Source organism: Mustela erminea, chromosome X (assembly GCF_009829155.1).
Source record: "Mustela erminea isolate mMusErm1 chromosome X, mMusErm1.Pri, whole genome shotgun sequence".
Lineage (NCBI taxonomy): Eukaryota > Metazoa > Chordata > Mammalia > Carnivora > Mustelidae > Mustela > Mustela erminea.
The window spans coordinates 42233872-42249474 of record NC_045635.1 but is presented as its reverse complement, the minus strand read 5'-3'; positions in this window follow the sequence as shown (position 1 = coordinate 42249474).

The following is a 15603-nucleotide window of genomic DNA, read 5'->3' as shown; positions in this document are numbered from 1 at the left end:
CTGCTTTCCGCATCCCCATGCCTCTTGTGAGTCCCCCAGCTCTGTGGAGCGTGGGGTCTGCTGGGAGGCTCATGCCTAATGCCTCAGACCGTCCTGGAGCCCTGGAGCATGAATCCAGAGCATGTGGCATGGACCAGAGTTCTTTTTTTTTTTTTTAAGATTGTATTTATTTACTTGTCAATGAAAGAGAGAGGGTGTGCACAAGCAGGGGGAGCAGCAGGCAGAGGGAGAAGCGTGTCCCTGCTGAGCAAGGAGTCCAGTGCGGAGTTAGATCCCCGCACCCTGGGCTCGTGACTGAAGCTGAAGGCAGACATTTAAACCACTGAGCCACCCAGGTTTCCCGGGATCAGAGTTCTTAATTGCATCTGCAGACCAAACAGCCATCTGTGCATCTATCTGTCCCTCTGTCAGGCCATTCCAGGGATCGTTCCCTTAACGGCCTCCTTCCTGAGGTTTTGAGTCTTTTGTTTCTTTGAATTGTGGGTTGGCAGGCATGTCTCATCGAGACCTGGAGCAAGAGCGGGCCAGCCACTCCCAGGTCTCTGGCCACATTCTCTGCAGGCTGGCTCTTTGGCATGGATGTCGCCCCTGGCTTCCCCTGGGGGTCTGGAATTAAAGGTCCCTGCTCAGCTCTCGCATGTCAGCTTCTGTCTCTCAGCCCTCCATCCACCCTACGTTTCAAACACACTCAGCTCTCTTACACCTCCCAGAATCCACCCATGTTCTTCCCACTTCTCGGAATGCCCTTCCTCCTCCTCCTCTCTCTCTCTGAACACCCACGGCTCCATCAACATTCAGCTAAAATGTCACTGTCACGATTTCAATGCTCCTCGGGGTTTCCACAGCATTGATCGGAGACTCCAGAAGTGAGATATGCCTAAGGATGTCTCTCCAGCTACACTGGGAAGCTTAAAAGGAGGGGGAGAGGACATGATTCATCTCCGTGTTCCCAATACATGGCCCAAGACGGAGCCACAGCTGTCACTGGTTATTATGCGGGTGGACAGACGTGTGGACGCTTGGGTAGGTGTATGGGTGGGTGGGTGGATGGGCAGATGAATGGAAAGAAGAATGGGTAGGTGGGTCACTGGTGGGTGGCTACATGCGCGCAAGGCTAGATGAGTGGCTGGGCAACGGGTGAGGGGGTGGACGGATGGAAGAGCAGACCGTGACTGTTTCAATGTTCTAACCCATCCTACCTGCTTCTTGGAACCTCCCGCTCTGGCCCTCCCATATAGAACTCATCTGTAATCATCCACAACCCACCGCCTCCCTTTTGAGAAAGCTCCTTCCTCCATGTTAGAAACTGATGCCTGATGAAACACACCTATCTAACAGCTCCTTCAAAGGAAGGGAGCAGAAGAAGAGCTCAGAACTCTGAACTGCCTGGGAGTCCCATCCATCTTGGATGGAGACCTAAGATGGGAAGGAGGTTTCTCTTTTCTCCCAGGCCACCTTTATGTGGCTTTATCTCCTGCATCCTTGGAGACCCCCCCCCCACAAGAGATCTCTCCTGTGTTTTGGCTGCTACATTGCCCTAAAGTCTACCGTAAGACCGAATCCTTTCCTGTGCTTTGGACAGGCTCTGCCACAAAACACTGTGGAAGATGTTGACATTTGGCTATAAACAACCTTTCATCTGTCACAGGACACAGAATTTCTGGTGAGATGAGGTGGCTTTCCTGCATAGACCCGAGGATCTAAAAAGCTGGGCAGAGAGGGACCAAGGCCTCCAGGGATCCCATTTAAGGTTTCGGTGGTGGCCTGTGGCTACAGGCAGGCATTCTTTTTTTCTTTTTTAAGATTTCATTTTTATTTATTTATTTGACAGAGAGAGTAAGAGAACACAAGCAGGGGGAGCAGAGGGGGGTGAGAAGCAAACTCCCCGCTGAGCAGGGAGCCCGATGCTGGACTCGATCCCAGGACCCTGGGATCATGACCCAAGCCGAAGGCAGATGCCTAACCATCTGAGCCACCCAGGCGGGGGGCAGGCATTCTTTTGGTCAAACTCAGCACGACTTCACTCTTCCACTAAATAGCCCCCACATCAGGTCTTTCGACAATACCCCTCACCCCACCCCCAGCCATGTGGTTCTTAATGGGGTTAATTCCCCCTGGCCCCGCCCTGCCCAAAGCTCCAGGAGTAGACCCGTGACTAGCCTGGTCAGAGCAATCTGTCCTCCCCTCCCGACTGCAGAGTCAGGGAGGGGCGTATGACCCCTGCCGGACCAAGACTAAAGCTGGGACTTCAGGGAACGAAGTCTCTCGGTCCTGCTCAGGTGGAGGCCCAGTGACCACCACAAGAGGGGAGCCCACTGAAGATGAAGCTAGCAAACACAAAACCCACCCACTCCCCCGGGAGGGAGAGCCAGCGCGCATGCCCTGTACCCCACCCCCTCCTCCAGGTCTCTTCACTTGAGTAAGTCTCTTTGCCTTCGGCTGATTTGGCTTGTGTCTCTGACACAACCCAGATCCCTGAAGAATACCTCCACCTTGGACCCCCTCAGGCCACTGAGTCTGTCCCCTGGCCTCTGTTTAAGTTCCCCTGGCAGGCCTCGGGAGTGGCCTGAACCAAATTTTCCTCCTCACTAGCCAAGAAACTTGGCTACCCGGGCTCGCAGCCAACTCTCCCAATCAACCTGCTGGGCGACTTCCTGTGGCGTGCGTGGGAGGGCCTCTCCCTTTCTTGTCTGCTCTGCTTTGTCAACTGGAAAGCAAGTCCCAGCCTGGGAGAGCCTCGGCTTCTTGCTATTATGCTCTTGGAGACCTTCCGTTTCTCTCTTAGCAGAAGGTGCCTAGGTCCTCAGCAAGGCCCACCTCTAACGTGCCCATTGCACAGATGGAGAAACCAAGGTGACTTGCCCCAGGGCGCCCCACCGTTACCTGGCAGGTATTCCCCTTTCCTTGCTCTCTTCCCCTCTGTGTCCTCCAGTCCCGGGATCTCCTGGGCGGCGGCATGGGGGGGCCAGTGAGAGCCAGCCAGGCGTGTCCTTGCTGGCCAGGGCTCTGACTCACTGATCCACCCACCCAGGGAGCCCTCACTGGGGATCTGAGCCAAGGATGGGGGAGCGAGGTCCTGCTAGGCCAGAATCTGGAGGGCCGTCTCAACGCATCTTTTAGAAAATGTCTGCCCCTGGAAGTTGTGCCAAGCCCACGACAGTCCAAATGCCTGACCATGGAGACTTACCCAGCACTGACTCTGCATCACACAATTCTGAAGCTCACTTAATCTCCACACCGCTAGAAGGCAGGAACCATAATTACCTGCATTTTATCGATAAGGAAGCTGAAGCCCCTTAGTCTGAACAACCCACCCAAGAATAAAGCATTCCCTCCCTGGGGGTTATCACCAGCACAACAGCCCAGAATGGCAAGGGTGGGGGGAGCATTTCAGCACCTGTGTCCTCAATAAACCCACCCAAACGGCCTGAGGTTGGGGAGCTGGCTTGGTCTTAGATCTGCATCAGGGCCCAACACAGAGGGTGGGAAGCAATGGGGTGGGGGCAGGGAGAGGCCCTCACCCCAGAGGGTCATTCCACATCCCCACAGCAAAGGATGTGTCACAGTCCCATTCCACACCCTAGGGGAAGCACGCCCCACCCCCACCCCCACTCAGGGAGTGGGGCAGAGCTCAGAATGGCTTGGATCCAGCTCTGTCTCCAAGCCCCCACCCCCTCACCCCCTAAAGGGTCACTTCAGGCAAGTGCCTCCCCCGCCCCCACCGCCTCGGGTGACCTCATCTGTGCTAGGAGCTGGTAGATGCAATGAAAGGAGAGTTTCCCGAATGGTAATATCGTGACTCATGCAAATATAAAGTCAACCCATGTCAAAGATTTTAGGCAGGTCTTCCATGAAGGGGACAACTGGGGAGAAGTTACCCCCAGCTCAAAGGAGAGTCTGTGAAACAGACATATATAGGCTACTGGGGACACGGGAGTGAGTTTGCGGTCCCCATGCTTCCCCCTCGTGGGTTAGGGTGGGGTGGGGTGGGGGGACCAGGGCTGGTGGCATAGGTGAAATTTACCAAGAGATGCTTTTGGTATAGAACCTGTCGTTATACTGGGACTCATCTTTTCTTGAGGGCTGCTGTCAGCGGTGATCCGGTGATTTGGCAGGACAAAACCCATTTGCATGTTTACGAGCAGATACCATCGGCCGGCACATGTCAACGCCTGTCTTTATAGAGTTTCGCAATGGCCCGGTCAGAGACAAGGTTGCTGCCCCCCGTAGATCAGATAAACCACAAAGGTCTGCTCGCTGACACCAGCTTTCCGCTGAAAGGACGCCTGGGAATAATTCTGTCCATTGAAAAGTCTTTCGAGGTTTTTCCTGACAACCTAAGGGGCTGGACCAGACAAAGGCTGAGATGCTTTCCAGCTCAGAGGCATCCCAGGGTGAAAGCTTTTCCAGCCCCGGGGAGCGGCGTCCCCATTTGGGACACTGCCTTTAAAGCCCTGGACACTGAGGGGTGCCACTAGCTCACCTAGTGCCTTTGTGAACCTCAGACAAGGACGCTCCTAGCTCTGGATGGACCCAGGCCCAAGCCGGGACCCAGGGATGCAAAAGGAGCCCAGGCTGCGTTTCTGTCCCCACTTTCCTCCTTGGCCAAGTGTCTTTTTCCTGCATAACTGCTCGCCGTGCCCTGCTGCCATCTGACATTCCCCGGTCTGTTGTGGTGACCCCCTGGAGGGTCTAGAAGAAAGCCGTGGGCTTGGGGTTGAGATGTGAGCAAAGGAAGGTCCTGACACCATGCCCAAGGGGCTTTTCATAGGGGAAGCTGGCAGGGCTGGGGGGCTGATACTGGAAAGGCGGAAAGGGAAAGTGTGGGGGTACGTAGGCCTCCCCTGATAGATTCGGGTGGGCTGGTGGGGAACCAGCACTAGTAGCTTAGGCAGGGACGCCTTCCTAGCCCAGGGGTGCAGCACCTCCTGGCCTGGCCTCCCTGCTGCTTCCAGCCTTGACCTTGGGGGCAGAGCGTAAGGACTCAGAGAGGACAGAGGGGTAGGATGGTAGTCCAGTCCTGGGAGCGCCTGCCTGCTCACTGTCCGTGGGCTACTCTTTCAGGCTGAATTCTTCCCTGGGCCTGGGCTGCAGACAGGCAAGCTATTTGGCAGTGAAGAATACTGAGGTTCAGAAAGGGGAGGAAGCTTACCCTAGGCTCCAGGGGCTGTGGAACCCTTACCTGCTTCCTAAGTGTAAGCTGCTTCTTGCAGGGACTGAAGGACAGCTCCCCCCACCCGCCAATCCTCCTTCATCCCTGGGCCCCTCCTAGGCCCAGGCACTTGGTTTCCAAGCCACCTGAGAACCAGGAGCAGCTTCCCGACCAAACAAATAATGCCATTCCACCCAGGCCGTTGCCTGTTTCCCATGATTTGACTTCTCTCTCCCTACTCCCAACCCTGAGCATCCAGGCCCCCCCCCATTGCCATGGCCCCGCTTTTCCTGCACCTTCCTACCCCACCCTCTAGGAAGCCTTTTCTGAGTCTCTTTTCCCTGCTCCGAGCAGCTTCCTGGTGCTTCTCTTTCCTACCTGGTGGCTTATAAGCATTGCCCATCTTTCCCGGAGTCTGGAGTCTGGCCACCTTGTCTCTGGGTTGCCACAGAGCCCAGCATAGCGCTCTACTTGGGAGTGTGGGGCGGAATGAAGGAAGGGGGATTCTCCAAGCTCCAAGTTTTTTTGTATTTGTTTTTTAAAGATTTTATTTATTTGTCAGAGAGAGAGAGAGAGAGAGAGAGAGCACGAGCGAGCGAGCGCACAAGCAGGGGGAGACACAGGCAGAGGAAGAGGGAGAAGCAGGCTCCCGACCACGTGGGCTCCATCCCAGGACCCTGGGCTCCTGACCTGAGCCAAAGGCGGATGCTTAACAGACTGAGCCACCCAAGCGCCCCCAAGTGACCAGGTTTAGGAAAAGCAAAACGATGCTGAAGTTCCCTCCCCTGGCTCCACCAAAAACTGGATTTTCAGAGAAAGCACATTCCTTGGTTTCCCTTACAATCCCCGCCAGGTGTAGGCAGAAGTGAAGCTGCAGACCCACCCTCCCCACATGGTCACGTGTGGATGCACAGACGGCATACATGGGCCCACAGATAGCACGCTCCAAGTCATAGGCACATCTGAACACGTGAGCGTACCCATACATGGGCCCCTAGGGATCCACATACACACATGCCCCCAGCCAAACCTATGGCTGCACCTGGAACCTTGCACACACACACACACACACACACACACACACACACACATTTATACAGGGTACATGTGCACAACACCCCAGGCCCATGTCCGTGGACAAATACACACCCATGCACACACCTGTTTATGGGCACCCAGGGGTCCACATACATAGATGCCCAGGCCTGAGCCCATGGACACACCAGCACTCGTGCACGTACCTATTCACAGGTGCCCAGAGGCACACGTGCACAGACATCACGGTCCAGGCTCCTAGATACTTATGGTATCCTTGCACATACATGTGCACTGATGAACACCAAAGGATACATGAGCCAAAGGATACCCGGGCCAACAAAAATACATGGAGTGGCACCATGGACATACCGATGCACAGGCTTCCAGGGGTCCGTGTGTATCCACCTCCACTCCCATCCCGGTGTGCACATCTGTTCACTCACACTTGCACACGCTTGGGCACCCGGGGTGTATATGTGCACAGAGCCTTGACACATAAGCCTGTGCTCACACACAGCCGTGCACAGGCACCCTGGGCTGCACGCATACACACCCAGACACAAACACTCAGACTTGTGACTGTGGCCATGGGGGTCTGAGCTGGAATCTCACACATGAGCACACCTTCATGAGTCTGCACGATTACTTTTCACAAACACCCTCGCCAGGGTCCAGGCCCCTTTGCGCCTGCTGGGCTCCCCTGCACCTGAGCATCTTCAGGAGAATGCACACTTGGACTTGCATAGCACACGTACACCTCCACATCCAACCTAGCAAAGCTGGACCACGCACACATACTACATACGCATGCATGTAGGAATGCATCGTAAATATGCACACGCAGGCAAAAGCACAGCACATAACTTTGCACACACTGAGATGCACACGCATGCACACCCATGGCCACGCAGGCATGCACACACCCAATTACCCATTGAGCCTCTCATCCACCACCCCTGCCTGGCTGGTAATTGCTCCCAGATCCTGCATCTGGCAGAAGTTTCACACGAGATGTGGGCTGTGACCCATGAGTCACTCCAGCTTTCCCCAGCCCCTGTCATCATCTAGAGAGACACAGACATCCGTTCCTTCCCCGGGACTGCCACCAGGCCTGGGATTAAACCATTACAGCTCCTCCCCTGAAGCAAAGCATCGACAGCCTGAAAACGGCATATGTGTTCCGTGGGGGAACAGTCTGGCATGAACCAGGCATGGGTGGGGCTTTCAAGGCAGACTTGGGGCAGTTCTGAAATCTCCCAAACAATTCTTACTCATATTGTGGTGTGGACACAGCTCCCGGAAGCTGACTGCTGGGAGTGTGGTGGACTGCACCATGGGGTGGGGGGTGGGGTTCCCCAGGGCTGCCTGGCCCCTCTCTCAGCTGCAGTGCACCTTCACCTGGAGGAGGAGGATGAGCCAAATTTTTCTGCTTTCGCTGACCCCCTGCTGCCTTCACCTGTGGTCAAGATGAGCCTCCTGAAGTCGGATCTGAAACTGACAAGCAATGCGTTGGTTTCCTTGGGCTGCCATCACAACAGACATTTATAACCTCACAGTCTGGAGACTGAAAGTCCAAGATCAAGGTGCCATAGGGGTTGGTGTCTGATAAAGTTCTCTTCGTGGCTCACAGATGGGCACCTTCTTGCTGTGGGCCACCTTGGCCTTTTCCCTGTCCACGCGTGGGCAGAAAGAATATGCTGGTATCCCACTTCCTTCATAGGGACACCTGTCTTATAAGATGAGGGCCTACCCTGATGACCTCATTTAATCTTTATTACCACTTTAAAGGCCTTATCTCTTTTATTTGGGTCCCAACATATGATTTTTTTTTGATAGAGGGGACACAATTCAGGTCCTAATACTCAACAAAACACTATCTAGTCTGACCACAGCCCCTCCTTTTCTTCAAGAGCATTCCTGACACAGGTCTGTGCAGAAACCACATGGAGAGGAGGCATAGCAAGAGGAATGATCACTGCCCTCCTTTTTTGAAAAAGCTTTTATTTTATTTTTTTTTAAGATTTATTTATTTACTTGAGAGAGAGAGACAGGGAGAGCGAGCAGAGGGAGATGGAGATAGTCGGGAGTCCAACACAGGGCTCAATCCCAGGATCTTAGATTATGACTGGAACCAAAATCTAGAATCAGACACTTAACGATCTGAGCCACCCAGGCACCCAAATAAAATCTTTTCTTTTTCTTTCTTTCTTTTTTTTTTTTTTTGTAAAGAAAGAAAGCTACTTGAGTTATTTTCAGTTTGGAGTGATTACAGCTAAAGCTCCTATAAATATTAGTGTACGGTCTTTTGTGTGGTCATACATTTTCATTTCTCTTGGATAAATGACATCTAGGAGTGGGATTGCTGGATCATGTGGCAAATGTATGTTTCGCTTTTTGAGAAACTGCCAGGCTGTTTTGCGAAGTGACTCTACCATTGAACATTCGCAGCAGCATTGTTAGAAGACTCCCGTCCTTCCCTAACACTTAGTATGGTCAATCTTTTCCAGTTTAGTCAAATAAGTGCATGAAGGTATCTCACTATGGTTTTATTTTTTAACTTTTTATTTTTTAAAAGATTTTATTTATTAGAGAGAGAGAGAGAGAGAAGAGAGAACATAAGCAGGGGGGAGAGGAAGAAGAAGGCTCTCCGCTGAGCAGGGAGCTCAATGTGGGGCTCGATCCCAGGACCCTGGGTTCATGACCTGAGCCAAAGGCAGATGCTTAACAGACTGAGCCACCCAGGTGCCCCTCGTTGTAGTTTTATTTCACATTTCCCTAATGGCTAATGATGTGGGGCATCTTTTCACATGTTAATGCCATCTGTATTTCCTCTCTGGTTTCAGGGTCTGGTCAAATCTTTGGACATTTGAAAAATTGGGTTGTTGGTTTTTTTTTTTATTGAATGGTGGGAATTCCTTTTTTATTATATATATTTTAAATTGAAGTAGAGTGGACACACAGTGAGACGTTAATTTCAGGTGGACAGCGTAGTGATAGTGTTATCCCATGTTCACCACCAGTGAGCTATTGTCCATCACCATACGCTGCTATTATAACACCACTGTTTATATTCCTGATGCTGTGTCTCTCATCCCTGTAACTTATTCATTCTATAACTGGAAGCCTGTACCTCCCATTCCCCATCACCCCATTTTGCCCATCCTCCCACCGCTACCCTTGGGGCAACCAACCAGTTTTGTTTTCTGCTTCTGCTTTCTGTTTGTTTGTTCATTTAAGTTTCCATATGTAAGTGAAATCATGTGGTATTTGTCTTTCTCTGACTTATTTCACTTAGCACAATACTGTCGAGGTCCAGCCATATTGTTACAGATAGCAAGCTCTCATTCTTCTCTTGGCTGCCCAATAGTCCATATATACTACATCTTCTTTATTCATTCATCTATGGTGGGACATGTGAGTTGCTTCCCTGTCTTGGCTATTGTAAATAATGCTGCGGTAAACATAGGGAGTGCATATATCTTTTCAAAGTTGGGTTTTTGTTTTCTTTGGGGAATCACTGGAGTATATGGTATTTCTAGTTTTAATTTTTTTTAAGATTTAATTTATTTATTTGACAGAGAGAAAGAGACAGCAAGAGAGGGAATACAAGCAGGGGGAGTGGGAGAGGGAGAAGCAGGCTTCCCGCTGAGAAGGGAGCCCAATGCAGGGCTGGGTCCCAGGATGCTGGGGTCATGACCTGAGCCAAAGGCTGATGCTTAATGACTGAGCCACCCAGGTGCCCTCTAGCTTTAATTTCTTTTTTTAAATTTTATTTATTTATTTGAGAGAGAGAGAGAGTGAGAGAGAGAGCATGAGAGGGGAGAAGGTTAGAAAGAGAAGCAGACTCCCCATGGAGCTGGGAGCTGGATGCGGGACTCGATCCTAAGACTCTGGGATCATGACCTGAGCTGAAGGCAGACACTTAACCAACTGAGCCACTCAGGCGCCCTCTGGCTTTAATTTTTTGAGGAAACTCCATACTGTTTTCCACAGTGGTTGCACTGATTTACAGAATTGTGGGAATTCTTTATATATTCTGAATACTGATCCTTTGTCAAATAATGCATTTTTTAAAAGATTTTATTTATTTGACAAACAGAGATCACAAGCAGGCATAGAGGCAAGCAGAGAGAGAGGAAGGGAAGCAGGCTCCCCGCTGAGCAGAGAGCCCAACTCGGGGTTCTAACCTAGGACCCTGGGATCATGACCCAAACTGTAGGCAGAGGCTTTAACCTACTGAGCCACCCAGGCGCCCCAAAATAATGCATTTTGAAATTCTTCCCATCTGTAGTTTATCCTTTCACCTTTTTTTGAAGATTTTATTTATTTGAGAAGAGTGCATGCACGATCAGAGAGAGTGGCAGAGGGAGAGGGAGAGAAGAGGGAGAAGCAGGCTCCCTGCTCAATGTGGGGCTTGATCCAAGGACTCTGGGATCATGACCTGAGCCGAAGGCAGACACCCAACCAACTGAGCCATTCAGACGCCCCTCCTTTCACTCAAAAAAAAAAAAGATTTATTTATTTATTTATGAGAGAGAGAGAGAGAGAGAGAGAGAACTATCAGGGGGAGGGGCAGAGGGAGAGAAGCAGACTCTCTGCTGAGTGTGGACCCCCAACACAGGGCTCCTCTCACAACCCTGAGATCATGACCTGAGCTGAAATCAAGAGTCAGACATGAGGTGCGTGGGTGGCTCAAGTCTGTTAAGTGTATGCCTTTGGCTTGGGTCCTGATCTCAGGGTCCTGGGATTGAGCCCCACATTGGGCTCCTTACTTAGCAGCAGCCCTGCTTCTCCCTCTCCTTCTGCCTTCTGCTCCCCCTGCTTGTGCTCTCTCTCACTCTTTATTTATTCTCTCACTCTTTATTTATTAAATAAATAAAATATTTTAAAAAACCCACAAGAGTCAGACACTTAACTGACTGAGCCACCCAGGCACCCCTATCCTTTCAATTTTGCATTATACTTTTATATCTATTATTTTACGTCATTTATTCTTTCATTAAATATTTACTAAGAACATCCTATGTGCCAGGAACTGCTCTGGGTACTAAAAACACGGGAGGAAACACAATGGACACAGACACCTGCTTCCAGGGACCTCTCACACTCGGTATTGTTCAATAGACAGTGGAAAACACTTAATTAATGTGTCGGATATTCCATGTGTCCTGCAGTCCATTCGCCCTCCTTCCCTCACCGGCTCTGTGTCCAGAAGGTTGATTGTGTGAAGGTCATCAGCTGGCCTTCAGGAAGCCCTTTGAGGCACCTGGGCAGTGTGAGGACAGAGAACGCCAGGCGTTTAGTGGCCAGGGCTGGGCTCCAGCTTCCCCTGGGTTTCAGGAACCCTGTTTCCTTTCCTGCCCTTTCAAGCCTAGGAATGGGGACAGCAACCCCCCCCGCCCCACCGATTCTAGTCCTAGGGTAGCTCAGAAGCGTTCTCGGTTTACTGAACCCTCCTTGTGTCTCTGTGGTCCCTTCATTAAGGTCTCTTCAAAATTCCACCTGCGTGTGCCCTGTGTACCTTGCCTGCCTGGCGGCCCCACTCAGGGCTGACTCAACAAAGAAACGTATTATTAGGAAGTGCGAAATGCTACGAAGGAAACAAGGCAGGATGCAGGGGTAGAGAGGGAGGGGTGCTGTTTTGGGTAGTCAGGGAAGGCTGCTTGAGATGATGGTTAAGCAGAGAAAAGAAGAAAGTGAAGAGGGCAGCTAGGTAACCATGAACTTCCTATTTATCTTGGAAAGGGTGTTCAAGCAGGGGTGGCAACAACAGATGCAAAGGTCCTGAGGTGGAATAATGCTTGGTGTACTTGAGGAACATCAAGGTAGCTGGTGTGGTTGGAGAGAATGGGCGAATAGAGACCCTGGAAAGAGAGGCAGGGCAGGGATTATCATACTCATTGGCCAAAGGGGGAAACCCGGGACCCACGGAAAGGCAGAGCTGACCTAAGGTCCCACACTGAGGGCCTCTTCACTCAATCCCCATGGTTTCCTAACCCCACTATGTACCCCAGAGAAAGAGCACAGTCTTTTGGGGGAGACTGTCAAGTGATTATGGTATTGACCTCTGGGGCCACTGCCCCCCACAGATCAGCCTCATCTCTAATCAGATTCAAGGGCCTCAGTCTGTTCTCACAGCAGCAGTCAGAGGATTCCGTCACAATCCAAGTCAGCCCTCAGCCTTTCTCTGCTCTGATCTCTGCTGTGGTTACATCTCTCAGAGAAAAAGCCAAAGTCCTTCTTGTGGCCTGCAAAGCCCTACTGGACCAGGCCCTTGTCACCTCTCCGACTTCACCTCCTGCCAAAGGCCCCCTCATTCATTCTGCCCCCACCACACTGGTCTCCTCACTGTCCCACCTCAGGGCCTTTGCACTGGCTTTTCCCTTTGTCTGGATCACTCTTCCTCCAGCCATAATTCCTTCTGGGGTCACACTGATCTGTGTATGGATCCTCCCAGGGTCACATAGTCTGGGGTGTGGACCCTCCTGGGATCAAACAGTTGGGGATGTAGACATTCAAGAAGTCATTAGATTTGGGTGGAAGTAATCCCGAGGACTTACTGATTGGGGGTGGGCCTTCGAGGATCCCAGAGACGAGTTTTGGACATCTCTGGGGTCACACAGTAGGATGTGGAGTTTTTAGGGCTCACGCAGACTGAGGTGTGGACATGGTTGAGGTCACATGGAAGGAGGTGTGGCCAGTCTGAAGTATCGTGGACTGACATGTGTTCTCTTAGAGTTGATGGTATGTGGACACTTTTGGTGTCACACAGTCTGGTGTACAGACAACACTGGGGTCACACAGACTGGAGTTTGGACACTTCTTGGATCACCTTGTCTGGGATATGGACACTCCTGGGGCCCCACAAACTGTGACCTGGTACCTTCTGGTTTTGCACAGGTTCCACTTTGGACAGCCTCAGTCACAGATTCTGGGGTCTGGACATGGCTGGGGTCACAGACTAGGCCAAGACCATTGCTGAAGATGCATGGGGAAGTAGATGCTGGTCAAATGGCTGTGGCACGGATACTCCTGGATCATCACGGGCCCCCCATGGACACCCACATGGTCGACCAGCTTGTGGTGTGGACTCTGCTGGGATCACACCAACCAGAGCAGAGATGCCTCTCGAGACACAGAGATGTTGGGGGTGGGCAGCCCCGTGTTCACCCTCCTCTGGTCACACTGAATGGGAGCTCGTCTCCCCTGTGGCTGCCGATACTGGGGTATGGAGGTTTCTTTGGTCACACAGACTGAGCCGTTGTCACTTGCAGACTCACGCTGACTGTGGGGACACTCCTGGGGTCCCATGGGCTGGGCCGTGGAGGTTTCCTGTAGTCAGACACTGGGATGTGGATGCAGCCAGGACTCATCTGCAGCCTAGAGACAAGGAAGAGAATGTGTTTGTACTGGAGTGTAGACACTCCCTTGCTCACATTGTCGGGGGTGTAGACACTCCTGGAATCCTACAGACTGGAGTTTGGCTACCCCTAGGGTCCCACGGACTGGGAAATGGACCCTCCCATGGCCACTCAGGCAATAGAGTGAATAAACGTGAGGCCACAGAGACTGAGGTGTGGAAACTCCCTGAGAGTTGCAGACCGGGCAGTGACTCCCCAGTGGTCAGAGCTCAGGGCATGGAGACTTCTTTGCTCATACAGCCTAGGGTGTAAAAACCCTGGGAATTACATAGCTAAGGGCATGCCACCCTGGGGACACAAAGACTGGGTGGTGGCTTCTCTTGTGGTCACACAGAAAGTTGATCATCCTGGGATTGCACAAACGAGCTATTGTGTGGAGACTTCTGGAGAAACAGGCTGGCTGTGGGCCCTCCTGGGGTTACACAGACTGGGGTGTGGACGCTTCCGGCATTTCAAGGTCTGAGGAATGATCACTCCTAGGGGACACTGTGGGGGAGGTGGAAAGCCAATGGTGACAGACTGGGGCGTGAACAGTTCTGCACTAACATAGATGAGGGGTATGTTCCCAAGGATAGACACGGGGGGTCTGGAGATTCCTGGGGTCACACAGAGTGGGGGGACACTCCTGTGGTGACAAAGGCTGACATGTGGCCATTGGTGAGGCCGCAGGAGTGTGGGCACTGCCTCAGGCTAACATTCTCGGTGGTGGGCACTTCCTGTGGTCAAACAGGCTAGAGTTTTCATGACTCTGTGGTGACAAGCTTTGCGGTCTAGACACTTAGAGGCTCACAGAGACTGTTTTTGAACATTCCAGGTGTCACACAGACTGGAGTGCATATACTCCTGTGGTGACGTGAACTGTGTTGTAGACACCCCCTGGGGTGACCAGGACTGAGGTGTGATAACCCCTGAGATCACACAGACGGGTGAAGGGACACCCATTGTTGTCATGCAGTCTAAGGAACTGACAAACCAGTGGTCAAATTGAAAGGGACGTGTATGCTTTAGGGACAACACAGCCTGGGTTATGGAAAAGCCTAGAGTCACAGCCTGGAAAATAAACTGCCATCACAGACTGGTGTGGAAGTGCTCAGATTAAGGTAAATGCTCAGCTGGGGACACATGGTTTGGGGTATGCATGCCTCTGTGGACACACTGACATTGGTGTGGAAAATTCTGGGGTCATCTAGAGTGGTATGGATGCTCCTGGAGTTGCAAGACTAGGGTATCCACACTCGGGGCCAGACAGGGTGCTCCTGACATCGGAGATTGAGCCTCGGTTAGGCTGGTCCTTCCTGGGCCACACATTTGGGGGTGTGGACATCACTGGGTCACACGGTCTGGGGATTGGGCACCTACCTGCTCCCCTCACAGGAACTTGTGTGTATGTCGGATATCATACACACCCTACTGATGGGGGTGGGCACAGTTAGGGACACGAAGCCTGAGATGCGGATTCTTGCTGGGTCCCAAAGCCTGGTGTGTTTATACTCCTGGAAAATTAGGTGGCTATTCCTAGGGCCTCAGACTGTAGGGTAGACAGCTCGAATTCGCATGGTGATGGGTGTGGCTACTCTCGTGGTCACATAGGCCTTTGTGGGGATCCTCCCATCATATATTTCTGAGGTTGCACTGTTTGGGCGAGAAGACTCCTGGTTTAACGTTTTGTAGTGTACAACCCCCAGCGCCGGGCATCACAGACTCAGTACGGACACTTCTAGGTTCACAGGGTTAGATGCAGAAACATCTAGGGTCACCAGCTGGGATATGGGTGGTCCTGAGGTCACTAAACGGAGATGTAGACAGAGAATGTGTTTCTAAAGATACAGGAGGGACACCTGGGTGGCTCAGTCGGTTAAGTTTCTGTCTGCCTTCGGCTCAGGTCATGATCCCAAGGTCCTGGGATGGAGCCCTGCATTGGGCTCCCTGCTCAGCATGGAGCCTGCTTCTCCACCTGCCGCTCCCCTCCTCGTGCTCTCTCTCAAAGTGAAT